Genomic DNA, 17,109 nt, shown 5'->3' with positions numbered 1-17,109 from the left:
CGGTCATGAGTCGAGTCTTTGCTTAAGTCAAGTTGGTGTCGTGTCCTTAAGTGTGCAGGGGCTCTCACTTTCGAATATTGACTCGATTCGGGGTTTTCTTGTAGAAAGGCCGCCAAAAACCCGACTTCAAGCAATGGAAGATGCTGTTAACAAACTCACTGAGACCGTGAACCTCATGATGACCCGAATGGATGCAATCGAATCTAAGCTGGGTGAAGATTCCCCTCCATTTACCCCACCTCTGACTGATCTGGAGAAACGGTTCAAGTTTATCGAAGACCGTCTGAAACTCTCCCAGGGGAAGAACATCCACTATGAGAATGCTAGGGCCTATGCCCCAATTCAGGATAAGTTGCCCACGAACATGGTACTCACTGACATCCCAAAGTTCAAGGGCACCGAAGATCCAGTCCACCATGTTAAGGCCTATAAAGGGTACTTAGCATCGAAGGGAGTACCCGCCGACATGCTCTCGAAATTTTTGCCCAATCTCGGATGAACACCAAGGCGTGGTTCTATAATATTGACCTTAATAACTTCCCCACTTTCGAAGATATTACGGTGGAGTTCTGTAAGCACTATGCTGACAATGTTGAGATTCAAACCAACATAAGGACTTTGGAAGTAATGACACAAAAAGAAAAAGAAGGCTTTACTGAATTCCTTGCAAGATGGCGCGCTGAAAGCGTGAAATTAGCCAAGAAGCCTGATGAAGTTGAAATGGTAGATAAGTTCGTAAAGAATCTACGACCTGGCTACCCTAATGCTCTGAAATACCAGAATTTTGGCTCTTTCAAAGACTTGATAAGAATCGGGATAAAGGTAGAAGATGATGTCATAAGGGCAGAGGCTGAAAAGCCGAAAGGGTACCAAGGGGCCTCATCGTCTAAGGCCAAGGCCCCAGCCACGGCCCATATTGATGAAGCCATCAATCTCTTAGAAGGGCAATCGAAGAAGTCGCAGCGCCAAACACCTAGGGCATTCACCGATATCGGATGCACTTATACATATGCTCTCCAAAGGCTCATAGCCCAAGGAAAGCTGAAGCCTATTGGTCCAACTCCGGACCCTCCCGCTGATCAACAAGGTAAATGGTATAAACCAAATGCCTACTGTGCCTTTCATCAAGGGAAAGGCCATGATATCGAAAGGTGTTATCGATCAAGCACGAAATTCAAGACATGATTGAGAGTGGAACACTCCCGATCCCAATTGTTAAACCCAATAACATCACCAATCCATTTGGCGATCACACTAACTTTGTTTCTGTCGAAGACAGTGTCGACTATTCCCATCTTATCCGCCCATGTCACTGGAAAGGAGTGTTTATCGGGAAAATATTTGTGGATTGCTCTGAATTCTTGCCAAACCCGACGAATGAAATTCAAGTCGGGAGTCTTGCTCTAGAATGTACTTCTCTCATTAACGAAGTTAATAAAAGACAATTCGGTTCACCAACCTTCATCACTTGCATAGATCCTCAGAGGACTACCTCGGGATGGAGCCAGACCATCATAGGGATCAAGGACAAGAGCCGAACATCTAAGCTGACAGCTGAACAAGAGAAAGCTCAAGACCAGATTTGAAAATTATGAGTCGGGATCTGTTTTCTTATCTTAGTCGAGTCGAGTATAGGACTTTCTCTTCTTGAATTTGAGTCGTTTTTTCCGCGATGACCTAGGGTGTGTCCTAGGAGTCGTTCCATCGAGTCTGTTAAGCATTTGTCATTCCAATAAAAATTTGCAGTTTCGTTTCCAAATATGTCTTGTTTCCAATCCTCAATCATTCTGAAAGCATGATAAAATGCACAACACACTCAAAGGCATCCCTGGGGTAGAAATATGTCCCGTTTCAAAATGTAAGGTACACTAGGATCTCGTGTTTGATTCCTTTACCTATTCCATGTCTGGTGGTAGAAAACCTCCATCTGAACCAATGTTTATGACAAGCTTTTAGATGATTCTATGACGAACCCGGACTAGCTCCTTGTTTCCCCTATCGATGATGGAAGGCAAGCCTTTTACCCATAAAATCATCCCCTCTCGAAGAGAGAAGAGATCAACCCATTTTAACAAGGAATTGTTAGTTCTAACCCAATTTAGTTGGCGAAGCCCAGTTTTCAAGGTGTATCCATTTGTGACTAAGAGAATGAATAGAAGATCATTTTCAAAGAGAGAAAAAGATGAAAAAGAATGAAAAGATGAAAAAAAGGATGAAAGAAAAGAAAAATGAAAAAAAAGAAAAGTGATGAAAGAAAAAGGAAAAAAAGAAAAAAAGAAAAAAAAAGATGTTGAAGTTATTGCAGAATGCTTTTGGTTGAATGTCGAAGTTACGGAGGCGGAAGTCAAGTCAAGTACCCATAGTTGAAGTTCAATGGGCGAAGCCCAAAAGCGTAAGTAGTAACTTCTTTACCCTCTAAGTCCTTCCTGAGACAGTTATGAGGGAATAGTTAGGGATTCTGAGAATCAATCAGCTTGTGTTAGTACACCCAAGCCTTTAGGATCCAGACATGGAAATTTGAACCCACATCAATTTCCAACCCATTTGCACTTGGGTTTCATCAAACCCGAGACACCATTTCCAACCACGATGTAAGCCATAACCCATTGGCCTTAGCACCATAAAATGAACCTTCAGAATGACGGTCCACTATTCAAGCCTATTTTTACCAAGCTCCACATCCCAAAGAACCACAACCTTTTGTACCAACCCTAGACACGGATTTAACGGTACCTTACAGGCTAGAATGGGATACGACATGATATCTTAGGTGAAACCTTCGAGTGTGTACACACAATCAAAATGCCATGTTTATGCACCATGATCGAACTACGTCGGATTTGATTTCGCTCCACGCGAATACGTAGGTAGTCCTTCAGAATAAGGGATTCAATCCACTCATCAACCAAGTTGTCATCTTGTCGGTTTCTTACGGGTCTTAAACAAGTCCAAATGAAGCCACCTTTGTTTGAGTCGGTCTTAGCACTCGATGTAGGCTAGGATAAGGATATAAGTTCATATGAGTAGTGTCAAGTCTCGGAATGAGCTTTTTCTAATGGTTTAGGCAAAGATGCTGAGTCACATAGATGTGGGTTTGTGTTGGGAACAGAAAATATGAAAAACCCGCTGAAAAGAAAGAAGGCGTGGAAGAAAATTAGTAAAAGCCCGCTGAAAAGAAAGAAGGCGGTTGCAAGAAATGATGAAAACTCGCTGAAAAGAAAGGAGGCGAGGAGAAGAGTGACGGAATGTTCCCAACAAGAGTGATGTGTGATGTCTAAGTGCTTTCATAAAATCGATCCGTGTTTTTTGTCTCAGGCGAAGCCAACGTTGTTGCTCTGTGAGTTTAATCCACCTTGTCAATGCCAAGTAATCTTGATTCCCATGTGCCCTCGGGAGCACGCCCACGACATACGATATCTCCGTCCCAAGTCCGACAACCTTGTGATTCCTATTTGCCATCTTTTGGCGCCAGAATGGCCAATTTACATTTCTACCCCCAACAAGTCAATAATTGAATTAAAACCCGTGCACACTTACGGTTTTATTTTCCTTTTGTTTTTCGGTAGCGGCTACGCCCACATTATTTACGGGTCATACAAAGTGTCCGAGTCGTATTTCGTGCTCACCCATCAAGGTTCGATTTCAAAATGCCAAATATTTCATAATTTTGAAATTTCAAAAACTTTTTGCAAATTATGGATAGATGATCCAAGTAGTGGTACATTTCAAGTTAAGGTTCAAATCTCAAAGTTCAAAATCAAAATTTGGGTCGACGGCCCAACATCCAAATGATTCATTTCAAATTCAAAATTCGGGTCGATGGCCCAATTATTCAAAGTTTTCAAATTCAATTTTCGGGTCGATGACCCAATCCTTCAAATAATCCAATTTTAAGATCGATGATCCAAATATGCTTATGTGATGATTATTGCTAGTACGTTTTTGTGTTTCATATGTAGCAGGATATGCTTCAACTGGGGGCTCTAAAGTCTTCGACTTTAGAGCCATCACAAACTGGGGGGCTCTGAAGCCGTTGGCTTCAGAGACCATTATCAAGATGTAAAGGATGACATCCACCAAGAATTCAATTCAATACAAGAGTATGAAATGGAAGAATTCCACAGCTGAAAGCAAATGATGAAAGCGGCGGCAACCTCCTCGGAAAGTCCCGTCCCATTTGGGCACCTGCCAGCAGATGATAAGCTTTGGGCAAGTATCAACAGATGATGAATTTTGGACAAACGCCAGCAGATGATAAAGTTTGGGCAAGTGTCAGCAGCGGCCGAACTACGACGCGGGTTTGATTCCGTCAGAAACGGATACGTATGCGCCTAAGGATAAGGCTCAATCCACCATATATGCAATTTATGGGTCGATGACCAACGATGATAATTCGACGCAACATGAAGCAAGAGTTAATCCCCAACGAAGTTTCAGGTATGATCTCTTCTTATGGTCAAGTAGCTTACATACGCAAGTCTAATGGACTATAAACGACCCTTAATCCTCGGTCGAGAGGGACCTGGGGTATACTTTGACTTTCGCCTTGTCCAAGCCTCAGTCAAAGTGGGGGCTCTGTAGATACCCGTATCCGTCGATATTGGAATTTATAGAGAACCCGACAAACACCGGATGATGATAGGACACATGTATTCTTTAGTTGTCATTGTCATTATTTGGGCTCGTTTTACGATGTAGAATGAGCGTTGTCGACGGAGTATTTTATTAATTTAAATGATATTTAAATTAAAGCTTTTTAAGGTAAGTTCATTTTGCTTTATTTTGAATTTATTTTCTCAAATTTATTTTATTGAAAATAAAATAAATAATTGATTAGAAAAATCATTTTATGAGTGTATTTGATTTGAAAAATCATTTATTTTAATGTGTTAATTGATTTGAAAGATCGATTTTGAAAGTTGAAAACTCGTTTTGATCACACGTTTTGGAGCTCCATTATAGCTCGGTTTTTGAGCCCGTTTTCTTTACGAATTGGCACGAATCTCGAGTTCACTAACCGACCTAGGCTTCTACTCATCCAACCCCAGTTCAAACCCCCATACCCAAGTTCCAAATCTCGTCCCAAACATACACAAAACAGCCCAACTCTCTCCCTTACCCGTGTTTGCATAGCCCATCGAAGGCCTTTCTAAACCGACTCAAACTTGGTCCAAACCCGCAACCCATCACCACCAACCCATGCTCCACATTACTCACAACAACCCAGCACCTAGAACACCACAAAAGCCGTCGAATTCCCGTCCCAAATACTCCACAAACAGCCCGCAACACAAGCAGCCCCCCCTGTTTTGCGTGCTCAATCCCGAGCCCAAAACCCGCTCCAAACAGCTACCAAAACCCGTGCCCATTAACCCTAACCCATACCCTAGTATCCTAACCATATTACCTTAGCTTAACCCCCAAGAAAACCCCTCACAAACCCTCTCAAACCCTCACAAAAGCTGCTGGACAGCAGCTATGTGCAAACCGAAGCCCGTCTGCCTCTCCTCTCTAAAAACCCTACCTTAACTCCTTATAAATACCCCCCTTATGCCATACATTCATTCCTCTAAGTTCTCCATACATACTAACATCATTCACAAGCTTTAAACTCCAGAAACAAACCCTAATTGCCTCCCAAAAACCCTAAACAAAATCGATATACAAACCGAGAATCAGTTTGTGTGTCTTCTAAAAAACCGTTCGTTCTCCCTTCAAACCTCCATTAAAATTCGAGTTTCTTGTTCCTAATTAACCATACAACATCCATCTACACATTAGACAAAGATTTACGAGCCAAATTGCCCTTGAGAGTACACGAATTCCCTCGAAAAACAGAGTGTTATACACTCTGTTTTCGCGGCTTTTCCTGTCTGTCAAGTTCTGTTTGTGCTCGTTTTTGTGCTTAATAACTCAAAACGAGTAGGGATTGTTTTAAGATATCTGTTCTCCTCTCTTTCTAGTTTTCAAAACATCTTTAGAATCGAATTTTCACCGTGAAACGAGAGAGAAATTGCAGTTTGAAAGTTGCTGTCCAGATTTGCAAAAAACGTGTTGTTTGCTTTGTTTCTTCGTCGACGACGGCCTCTCGAGATAAAATCTACCATCGATTACGACCCAAGACGGTGTCAACGATACATGTAGGTTGAGGGTGCAGAAAATCCTCCTCTTTCTCCCTTTTATTTCGTTTTTTATGTTTGTTTTCTTATAGTTTGTTTTTGTTTGTTTATCGTTTTTTGTTTATCGATTGTTATCATTAACTACGAAACTAGTTTAGTCCGAGTATGAGTTAAAGTACCACCATGAACACCCGCGTTGACTTGAGATGGGAAAGAAACCGCTACATCAGTCGGTCGTACACCCCCGTCTCATTTACATATCCTCGTGTTCAAGGTAGGGTATTAATAAAACGATTCGACTTCGCTCTTCGCTTTTGACCCCTCTTTTGTTTCATGTAATTCGACCCACCTTAGGACCATTCACATGTTAGTTTGACCTCTGATTGTTAACATATAACTCGTTTAGTTGACATTAGATCAATTTAATAACCTAATTAGACACGTTAGGGTACATCGACATAGCTTTAAAAATCAACTGACGATTCTCAGAACTTAATTGAACGCATCTCTCTCTTTCACCTAATTTCTCGTTAGTATAAGAGTGCGTGATTAGCACCTTCTTATTAACACTCGATGAGTTAAATTAATTAGCAAACTTGACCTAATTTGACCCCTTTAGGCCGTGTAGAATGCGCGTTTGCAAGGTATCTTTTCAAATCGATCAACGTCGTTTCTAACTTGTTTTCTAGCCCGCTTTCGAACTTGTTTCGCAATCAATTGATCTAACTAATGAGCCTGACCTAGGACCTAGGGTTGGACGTGGCTTTAGGCCGTGAGGCTTGGCCGTGTCCTTTGGTCTTTCTTGTTTCGTTTATTTTACATCGTTCGTTCTTTATTTGTTTTGTCGCTTGTAATTTATCGTTTGTTATCGAGTTGTAATTTTCAAGTTAGCTTTCTTTTATCGAGTCAAAACTTCTTCCAAAAACCTTAGTCTTGTTTGGTTAGATGGTTGTGCCCCAATGCATGTAAGAGCGTAGTAAATCGCATGTTGTTTAAAGCAACATGGCCCGATTTATGCTAATGCATGCTTTGGTGCGTGGCCTTATGTCTAATTCGATGAGATTAAGTGAAAGCACACACTACGAGGAGTGACCCAAGGCCGTGAGTCATGTAAGCCGTGGGCCACCCCTTTGTGCACGTTTTCCTAGGCTGAATGGCCGTGTAATGCGTCATGTACGGTTTTGTGTATAGCGTTGTATTTTAGATCGAGTTGTATCTTTAATTTCTCGTTGTGTCGGCATGAAATGCCTGGGTTGTAATAGGATAGATCCCAACGGCTCCCCCATTCCCATCAAGCCTTGTTTGCTTCGTTTGTATGTTGTTAGATCAATCAACCCGCATGTTAAATTACAACTTTGACAAAGTTAGTTAGTTGCATCTAAAACGACATAGAAATTGTTGTCACATGTTAGGGTTTTAAAACGATGTTTGCATATCATATATCGTAGTAGCTATGACCTTGTTTGAAATTCGACACTTGACTTAGTAGAGGCCGTTATTGACGGGCGGGGTTGGGTGTCCTTATGGGCTTCCCAACACGTACCCTCACCCCTTACTCAAGATCTATGGTTTGTGGATCCGTCTAAATACCATTGGATTACGAGAGTCATTCAAATCGAGTGATATAGGGTACAAGTCTTTATCTTTAATCACTCGTAGTCGATTGGCTTTATGGTTTTCGATGAAAGGTGTAAAGTTGACTTGAACGGTTCCAAGTTCCCAAAAAAACTTGGTGGCGACTCTAATTTGTCTTAATTCGATTCGAAAGAACCTCGAGTCGATTATGCCTAGTGTGGATCCCGCGGACACAGTTCCCAAGGGCCTTGTCCACACATGGGCTTTTCGTGCCTTGTCCGTGGGCCGGCCCATGTGCTATAATATTTTTTTATTTTAAAAAAAAATGTTATATAATTGATATATTTTTAGCACTTTTTGTTTAATAAAAGATGATTAATGGTTTAAATATATATTTTATTACTTTTTGTTTAATAAATAATGATTAATGGTTTAAATATATATTTTGTTAAACATTAGTGTACTTTTTGTTTAATAAATGATTATCAACGGGATATTCTTCAGGCCGTGCCTGGTGCGTACCGGGCTCCACTGTGCTTGGGCCGTGTCGTGCCTGGGCACGAATTTTTGAAGAAAATCGCGTCAGAGCCCGTCTCAAGCCCAGTCGTGTCGTGCCCGTGCTTCCTCGATTTTCTCACCGGGTCGGCCGTGCCTGGCCGTGCCGCCCACCAGCCCGCGACCCTTTATGCCAATTCTGGTTGGTTCCTTTTCTTTTAGATAGCAAAATTAAGGAAATGAATTTGGACCACACAAAACACTCTACCCCACATGAAATTAAACTTGGACCACACAAAACTTACCAAAAAAAAAGAAAGGAGAACCAACACTCAAATTAGGAGAGAGTATTAATTAAAAGTTGTTGTAGTGACCATTGATCTGAAACAGTCCGTCTCATTATAGACGGTCATTTGTGAGAGGGACACTATCCGTCTATAGCTATAGACAGATACTATCCGTCTATAATGAGAATTTGTACGTGGATCTAAAATTGTTGTTTTTTTTTTGGTCTAAACCATCCGGTAATCCGAACCACATTTGGCCGACAAATCCGAATTTCGGGGCGTACGTGTCCAAGGATTACAGTATTTAAACCCTCCCAATCGCAGTTGTGGGGGATCGATCCGCAGACCTCCCTACCAAGCGCAGCCCCATGCTACCACTGCGCCAACCAACGATTGGTGGATCTGAAATTGTTGTAGCGGTAGTTGTGTGGACTTTAAATTTATTTGCATGGGATCCAAGTTCGAGTCCCTTTTACCACATAAGTGATTTGATTGAAAACTGAAACAAGAAAATTTAATTAATGGAGTGGCCGCTTTAAATAAAGAAAAACAGATCGAAAATATGATAAAAATGAGGCAAAGAAATCATGCCTCTACAACACAACAACAAAGGAAAAGAGTAGTCCCAATAACAATAAACTGAAGAGATATAAAAAAGTAAATAAATGAACGTAACAAGCTTTTAAGGACGGAGTTGATCGAGCATATATAATATGAGGGACATCGGTCTTCCATGTTAATGTAAGTATGTAATTTCTTCACAAAATGCCCTCAATTCTTCTACTTTGATTAACCACATGTGCCACTGAAAAAACTCGAGCATTTTAGTTTTCCACAACAATGCCCATTAAATGCTGAACATCCTTCTCCTTTTGTACGGCAATTGCTTCCACGGGGATCTGTCATTTTGGTGGAGATATGTCGAGATATCCACATAAAGTAATTCAATTAGACATCATAATTAAAAAAAAAAAAAAAAAAAATACTAGACGATTTATATATATACATGTCTGCATTTAAATGAATTATGATACGAATGTTTGGTTGCTTACCGCGTACGCATTCTCCTCCCAAAAGATCATCAGAATTGTTACAAATATACCCCGTACAGCAACGATTAAAAGCTTTGATGCCACACTTTTCTCCAAGATCCAAACATCCAAACGCTTTTCCGCCTACTCAAATCATTAAGAGCAAATAAATAAACTATACGGAGTATATAATCGTCTTTAAAAAGCCCGAGTTTATTTACTTATACAATAAAGTGCGCGTAACAAAGAGAATAATAATAATTACCTAATGCTGCAATGATAAAAATTGCCAAGATAGTATTTTTGTAAGAAATGAGTTTGCTCGCCATTTTCGATTTAGTAATATAATTAAGGAGTAACAAAATTACAATTTGTTTTGTAAAAGAGTGTATGAATTTAGTTAAGTATGTCATTCATCCCCATTTTGCCACTATTTATAGTTTTATAAAACTATATACAATAATAGTTACAACTGTTTGGTTGCTTATTAAATATATATGAATTATGAATTATGAGCTTACATTATTCATTTTCTATGATTATTCCGTTGCCCAACGAATTAACAACCGTAGCAAGTTAGCATATACGAAGTAGTACAAAGGAATTGTTCAATTATTAGGATATACATTCCCGACAATATATATATATATTCACCGCCCAATCTATATAACTATAACATTATTAGGGTTCGGCTCGACTCGTTATCACTCATCAATTATCACCTGGTTGACTTGGCTATATAACTACAGTTCCATTTAACCAAGTGGTGTTAGTCCTAGTGGTAGCTGGGTTAAACCATGAAGCTTGCAGAAATGCGGGAGTTGAGAGGTCCCAGGTTCGACTACTAGCTGAGGCGATGATCACTTGGCCACTGCAGCCTCCGAAGGGGTGGCTTACATGGTCCATGTGGTGGTGCGGGAATACATGGGCCCGGGAGGGACTCAACCTCCTCGTCATCAAAAAAAAAAAAAAAACTACAGTTCCGTCCATAATTCCTCCAGACCAACCACTTCAGTTATTATTATTATTATTATTATTATTATCGTTATTATTATTATTATTATTATTATTATTATTATTATTATTATTATTATTTTGATCCATAAAAAATATAGTACGTGCATGAGTGCATCTGATCACGATGGCACGTCCTTGAACAAAATTAGGTTAAAAAATTACGTTATCTATCAAGCCACTATGACAACTTGTATGTTAACTGAATAATGTTTTTTAGCAAGTCAACTACCTTTGTTCTGGGATGCTTATTGTTTGTTCCGTCCATTTTAGCTATGCCTCGAATGATTTCAATTGACCAATTTTAAGCATAAATTCACAAACTCAAGTTCTAGCTATATTGCCCTTCCCCGACAACGGCGCCAAAATTAGGTAGAAAATAAAACTAGGTCGCTAAAAACTATGTTGAGTAATTGAATGTTTGGTTTGATCATCCTTGCATGTTATTTACTTGACTAGTGCAAATCCTAAATAAATGGTTTAATTTAGTTGGGATTGTTGAAGCAAGTTTGTTGTTTGTTGATTTGGTTTAAAGGATTCTTACAACAAATAGGAAAGTTCATGTCTTTTTCTCATTTGTATGGTTTAATCTTATGAGGAATTGATTCTAGCTTCATCTTTTGGTTGAATTCTTATTGCTCATGCTTAATCTCTTTTCATGGTTTAATGGATTTTTGCTTAAGTTTGAAGGGTATATGTAGATGGTCTAATTTACATGTATCAACATCTTGAGGTGATAGAATTGGGTAGAAATTAGTAAGAGAGTAAAAAGAGTCAAGCTTTACCATTGTTGGGTTACTAAGAGAGAATTACATCAAGTACTCCCCTTTATATTGAATCTTGCATACTAGTTGTTTGTTGATTTGTCTCAATAGGAAGATCTCTAATCTTTACTCATTTTCCCATGTTTGTTTCCCAAAACCAATCATTTTCCATCTATGTTTCCCACTAGTTGATCCTTGTTAATAGCCATTGTTTGTGATTATTGCCTTTTGTTAAGTTTAAGTTGGTATTAGGATCTTGATTAGTAGTAGAGACCTACTTAGTTGTCAATAGTTTCAAAATAGCATGGTTTTAAAAAACGCGGAATGCTGCCCAAATAGGACTAGATTTTTCGGCCCAAAATGAGCTTTTATAGCCGGCATGCTGCCCATTTTAAATCTCATTTTCAAATCGATCTCTCGTTTTTTTTCAAATTCAATCCAAAATGTTTCTCGAACCTTAACCAAGCATGAAATGCGTCGAGTCGTGTCCGGGTCCTGGCCGTGTTTGGCCAGGCGTGTTTCGTTTCTAAGAGTCTAGAACACGACCCTGTTGGGTCACCCAAGCTCACCTCTTGGGCTTCGAGTCATGTGGGTCGACCATTTGGTCTAGGATAGTCCACAGAAACGTCCAAGCTAGGCCATTGTGGACGTTTCATACGAACCTATGGGCTATGATAGTCCAATCACGGGTTTAGTCACACCGAGTCCGGTTTATAACCGATTTATAATGGTTTGGGTCGTGTCGTTTTGTCGAGTCCAAAATGAATCGAGGTCTAAATCCAACCGTGAGTCGAACCTTTTGGTTAGTCGGTCATGAGTCGAGTCTTTGCTTAAGTCAAGTTGGTGTCGTGTCCTTAAGTGTGCAGGGGCTCTCACTTTCGAATATTGACTCAGTTCGGGGTTTTCTTGTAGAAAGGCCGCCAAAAACCCGACTTCAAGCAATGGAAGATGCTGTTAACAAACTCACTGAGACCGTGAACCTCATGATGACCCGAATGGATGCAATCGAATCTAAGCTGGGTGAAGATTCCCCTCCATTTACCCCACCGATCGATCCGGAGAAACGGTTCAAGTTTATCGAAGACCGTCTCGAAACTCTCCAGGGGAAGAACATCCACTATGAGAATGCTAGGGCCTATGCCCCAATTCAGGATAAGTTGCCCACGAACATGGTACTCACTGACATCCCAAAGTTCAAGGGCACCAAGATCCATCCACCATGTTAAGGCCTATAAAGGGTACTTAGATCGAAGGGAGTACCGCCGACATGCTCTCTGAAATTTTTGCCCAATCTCTGGATGAACACCCGAAGGCGTGGTTCTATAATATTGACCTTAATAACTTCCCCACTTTCGAAGATATTACGGTGGAGTTCTGTAAGCACTATGCTGACAATGTTGAGATTCAAACCAACATAAGGACTTTGGAAGTAATGACACAAAAAGAAAAAGAAGGCTTTATTGAATTCCTTGCAAGATGGCGAGTGAAAGCGTGAAATTAGCCAAGAAGCCTGATGAAGTTGAAATGGTAGATAAGTTCGTAAAGAATCTACGACGGCTACCCTAATGCTCGAAATACTGAATTTTGGCTCTTTCAAAGACTTGATAAGAATCGGGATAAAGGTAGAAGATGATGTCATAAGGGCAGAGGCTGAAAAGCCGAAAGGGTACCAAGGGGCCTCATCGTCTAAGGCCAAGGCCCCAGCCACGGCCCATATTGATGAAGCCATCAATCTCTTAGAAGGGCAATCGAAGAAGTCGCAGCGCCAAACACCTAGGGCATTCACCGATATCGGATGCACTTATACATATGCTCTCCAAAGGCTCATAGCCCAAGGAAAGCTGAAGCCTATTGGTCCAACTCCGGACCCTCCCGCTGATCAACAAGGTAAATGGTATAAACCAAATGCCTACTGTGCCTTTCATCAAGGGAAAGGCCATGATATCGAAAGGTGTTATCGATCAAGCACGAAATTCAAGACATGATTGAGAGTGGAACACTCCCGATCCCAATTGTTAAACCCAATAACATCACCAATCCATTTGGCGATCACACTAACTTTGTTTCGTCGAAGACAGTGTGTCGACTATTCCCATCTTATCCGCCCATGTCACTGGAAAGGAGTGTTTATCGGGAAAATATTTGTGGATTGCTCTGAATTCTTGCCAAACCCGACGAATGAAATTCAAGTCGGGAGTCTTGCTCTAGAATGTACTCCTCTCATTAACGAAGTTAATAAAAGACAATTCGGTTCACCAACCTTCATCACTGGCATAGATCCTCAGAGGACTACCTCGGGATGGAGCCAGACCATCATAGGGATCAAGGACAAGAGCCGAACATCTAAGCTGACAGCTGAACAAGAGAAAGCTCAAGACCAGATTTGAAAATTATGAGTCGGGATCTGTTTTCTTATCTTAGTCGAGTCGAGTATAGGACTTTCTCTTCTTGAATTTGAGTCGTTTTTTCCGCGATGACCTAGGGTGTGTCCTAGGAGTCGTTCCATCGAGTCTGTTAAGCATTTGTCATTCCAATAAAAATTTGCAGTTTCGTTTCCAAATATGTCTTGTTTCCAATCCTCAATCATTCTGAAAGCATGATAAAATGCACAACACACTCAAAGGCATCCCTGGGGTAGAAATATGTCCCGTTTCAAAATGTAAGGTACACTAGGATCTCGTGTTTGATTCCTTTACCTATTCCATGTCTGGTGGTAGAAAACCTCCATCTGAACCAATGTTTATGACAAGCTTTTAGATGATTCTATGACGAACCCGGACTAGCTCCTTGTTTCCCCTATCGATGATGGAAGGCAAGCTTTTTCCCCATAAAATCATCCCCTCTCGAAGAGAGAAGAGATCAACCCATTTTAACAAGGAATTGTTAGTTCTAACCCAATTTAGTTGGCGAAGCCCAGTTTTCAAGGTGTATCCATTTGTGACTAAGAGAATGAATAGAAGATCATTTTCAAAGAGAGAAAAAGATGAAAAAGAATGAAAAGATGAAAAAAAGGATGAAAGAAAAGAAAAATGAAAAAAAAGAAAAGTGATGAAAGAAAAAGGAAAAAAAGAAAAAAAGAAAAAAAAGATGTTGAAGTTATTGCAGAATGCTTTTGGTTGAATGTCGAAGTTACAGAGGCCAGAAGTCAAGTCAAGTACCCATAGTTGAAGTTCAATGGGCGAAGCCCAAAAGCGTAAGTAGTAACTTCTTTACCCTCTAAGTCCTTCCTGAGACAGTTATGAGGGAATAGTTAGGGATTCTGAGAATCAATCAGCTTGTGTTAGTACACCCAAGCCTTTAGGATCCAGACATGGAAATTTGAACCCACATCAATTTCCAACCCATTTGCACTTGGGTTTCATCAAACCCGAGACACCATTTCCAACCACGATGTAAGCCATAACCCATTGGCCTTAGCACCATAAAATGAACCTTCAGAATGACGGTCCACTATTCAAGCCTATTTTTACCAAGCTCCACATCCCAAAGAACCACAACCTTTTGTACCAACCCTAGACACGGGATTTAACGGTACCTTACAGGCTAGAATGGGATACGACATGATATCTTAGGTGAAACCTTCGAGTGTGTACACACAATCAAAATGCCATGTTTATGCACCATGATCGAACTACGTCGGATTTGATTTCGCTCCACGCGAATACGTAGGTAGTCCTTCAGAATAAGGGATTCAATCCACTCATCAACCAAGTTGTCATCTTGTCGGTTTCTTACGGGTCTTAACCAAGTCCAAATGAAGCCACCTTTGTTTGAGTCGGTCTTAGCACTCGATGTAGGCTAGGATAAGGATATAAGTTCATATGAGTAGTGTCAAGTCTCGGAATGAGCTTTTTCTAATGGTTTAGGCAAAGATGCTGAGTCACATAGATGTGGGTTTGTGTTGGGAACAGAAAATATGAAAAACCCGCTGAAAAGAAAGAAGGCGTGGAAGAAAATTAGTAAAAGCCCATTTGAAAAGAAAGAAGGCGGTTGCAAGAAATGATGAAAACTCGCTGAAAAGAAAGGAGGCGAGGAGAAGAGTGACGGAATGTTCCCAACAAGAGTGATGTGTGATGTCTAAGTGCTTTCATAAAATCAGTCTGTGTTTACTGTCTGGGCGAAGCCAACGTTGTTGCTCTGTGAGTTTAATCCACCTTGTCAATGCCAAGTAATCTTGATTCCCATGTGCCCTCGGGAGCACGCCCACGACATACGATATCTCCGTCCCAAGTCCGACAACCTTGTGATTCCTATTTGCCATCTTTTGGCGCCTTTAATGGCCAATTTACATTTCTACCCCCAACAAGTCAATAATTGAATTAAAACCCGTGCACACTTACGGTTTTATTTTCCTTTTTGTTTTTCGGTAGCGGGCTACGCCCACATTATTTACGGGTCATACAAAGTGTCTGAGTCGTATTTCGTGCTCACCCATCAAGGTTCGATTTCAAAATGCCAAATATTTCATAATTTTGAAATTTCAAAAACTTTTTGCAAATTATGGATAGATGATCCAAGTAGTGGTACATTTCAAGTTAAGGTTCAAATCTCAAAGTTCAAAATCAAAATTTGGGTCGACGGCCCAACATCCAAATGATTCATTTCAAATTCAAAATTCGGGTCGATGGCCCAATTATTCAAAGTTTTCAAATTCAATTTTCGGGTCGATGACCCAATCCTTCAAATAATCCAATTTTAAGATCGATGATCCAAATATGCTTATGTGATGATTATTGCTAGTACGTTTTTGTGTTTCATATGTAGCAGGATATGCTTCAACTGGGGGCTCTAAAGTCTTCGACTTTAGAGCCATCACAAACTGGGGGCTCTGAAGCCGTTGGCTTCAGAGACCATTATCAAGATGTAAAGGATGACATCCACCAAGAATTCAATTCAATACAAGAGTATGAAATGGAAGAATTCCACAGCTGAAAGCAAATGATGAAAGCGGCGGCAACCTCCTCGGAAAGTCCCGTCCCATTTGGGCACTGCCACAGATGATAAGCTTTGGGCAAGTATCAACGAGATGATGAATTTTGGACAAACGCCGCAGATGATAAAGTTTGGGCAAGTGTCAGCGGCCGAACTACGACGCGGGTTTGATCCGTCGAAACGGATACGTATGCGCCTAAGGATAAGGCTCAATCCACCATATATGCAATTTATGGGTCGATGACCAACGATGATAATTCGACGCAACATGAAGCAAGAGTTAATCCCCAACGAAGTTTCAGGTATGATCTCTTCTTATGGCTGGCGAGCTTACATACGCAAGTCTAATGGACTATAAACGACCCTTGAGAATCCTCGTGTCGAGAGGGACTGGGGTATACTTTGACTTTCGCCTTGTCCAAGCCTCGGTCAAAGTGGGGGCGCTGTAGATACCCGTATCCGTCGATATTGGAATTTATAGAGAACCCGACAAACACCGGATGATGATAGGACACATGTATTCTTTAGTTGTCATTGTCATTATTTGGGCTCGTTTTACGATGTAGAATGAGCGTTGTCGACGGAGTATTTTATTAATTTAAATGATATTTAAATTAAAGCTTTTTTAAGGTAAGTTCATTTTGCTTTATTTTGAATTTATTTTCTCAAATTTATTTTATTGAAAATAAAATAAATAATTGATTAGAAAAATCATTTTATGAGTGTATTTGATTTGAAAAATCATTTATTTTAATGTGTTAATTGATTTGAAAGATCGATTTTGAAAGTTGAAAACTCGTTTTGATCACACGTTTTGGAGCTCCATTATAGCTCGGTTTTTGAGCCCGTTTTCTTTACGAATTGGCACGAATATCGAGTTCACTAACCGACC

At 40.3% G+C, this 17,109-nt stretch overlaps 1 long non-coding RNA gene across 1 annotated transcript; it reads right to left on the bottom strand.

The window, feature by feature from the left end:
* Nucleotides 1–8,973: 8,973 nt before the first annotated feature.
* Nucleotides 8,974–9,651, bottom strand: LOC141612643 (uncharacterized). Its single transcript, XR_012529128.1, has 2 exons — nt 9,529–9,651; nt 8,974–9,375 (listed from the first exon to the last, which is right to left on the bottom strand). It is a non-coding gene; the product is annotated as an uncharacterized LOC141612643 (long non-coding RNA).
* Between the last annotated feature and the right edge of the window lie 7,458 nt (nt 9,652–17,109).

Source organism: Silene latifolia, chromosome 11 (genome assembly GCF_048544455.1).
Source record: "Silene latifolia isolate original U9 population chromosome 11, ASM4854445v1, whole genome shotgun sequence".
NCBI lineage: Eukaryota > Viridiplantae > Streptophyta > Magnoliopsida > Caryophyllales > Caryophyllaceae > Silene > Silene latifolia.
Note: the sequence above shows the minus strand (reverse complement) of the source record. Positions and strands in the feature narration are given on the sequence as shown.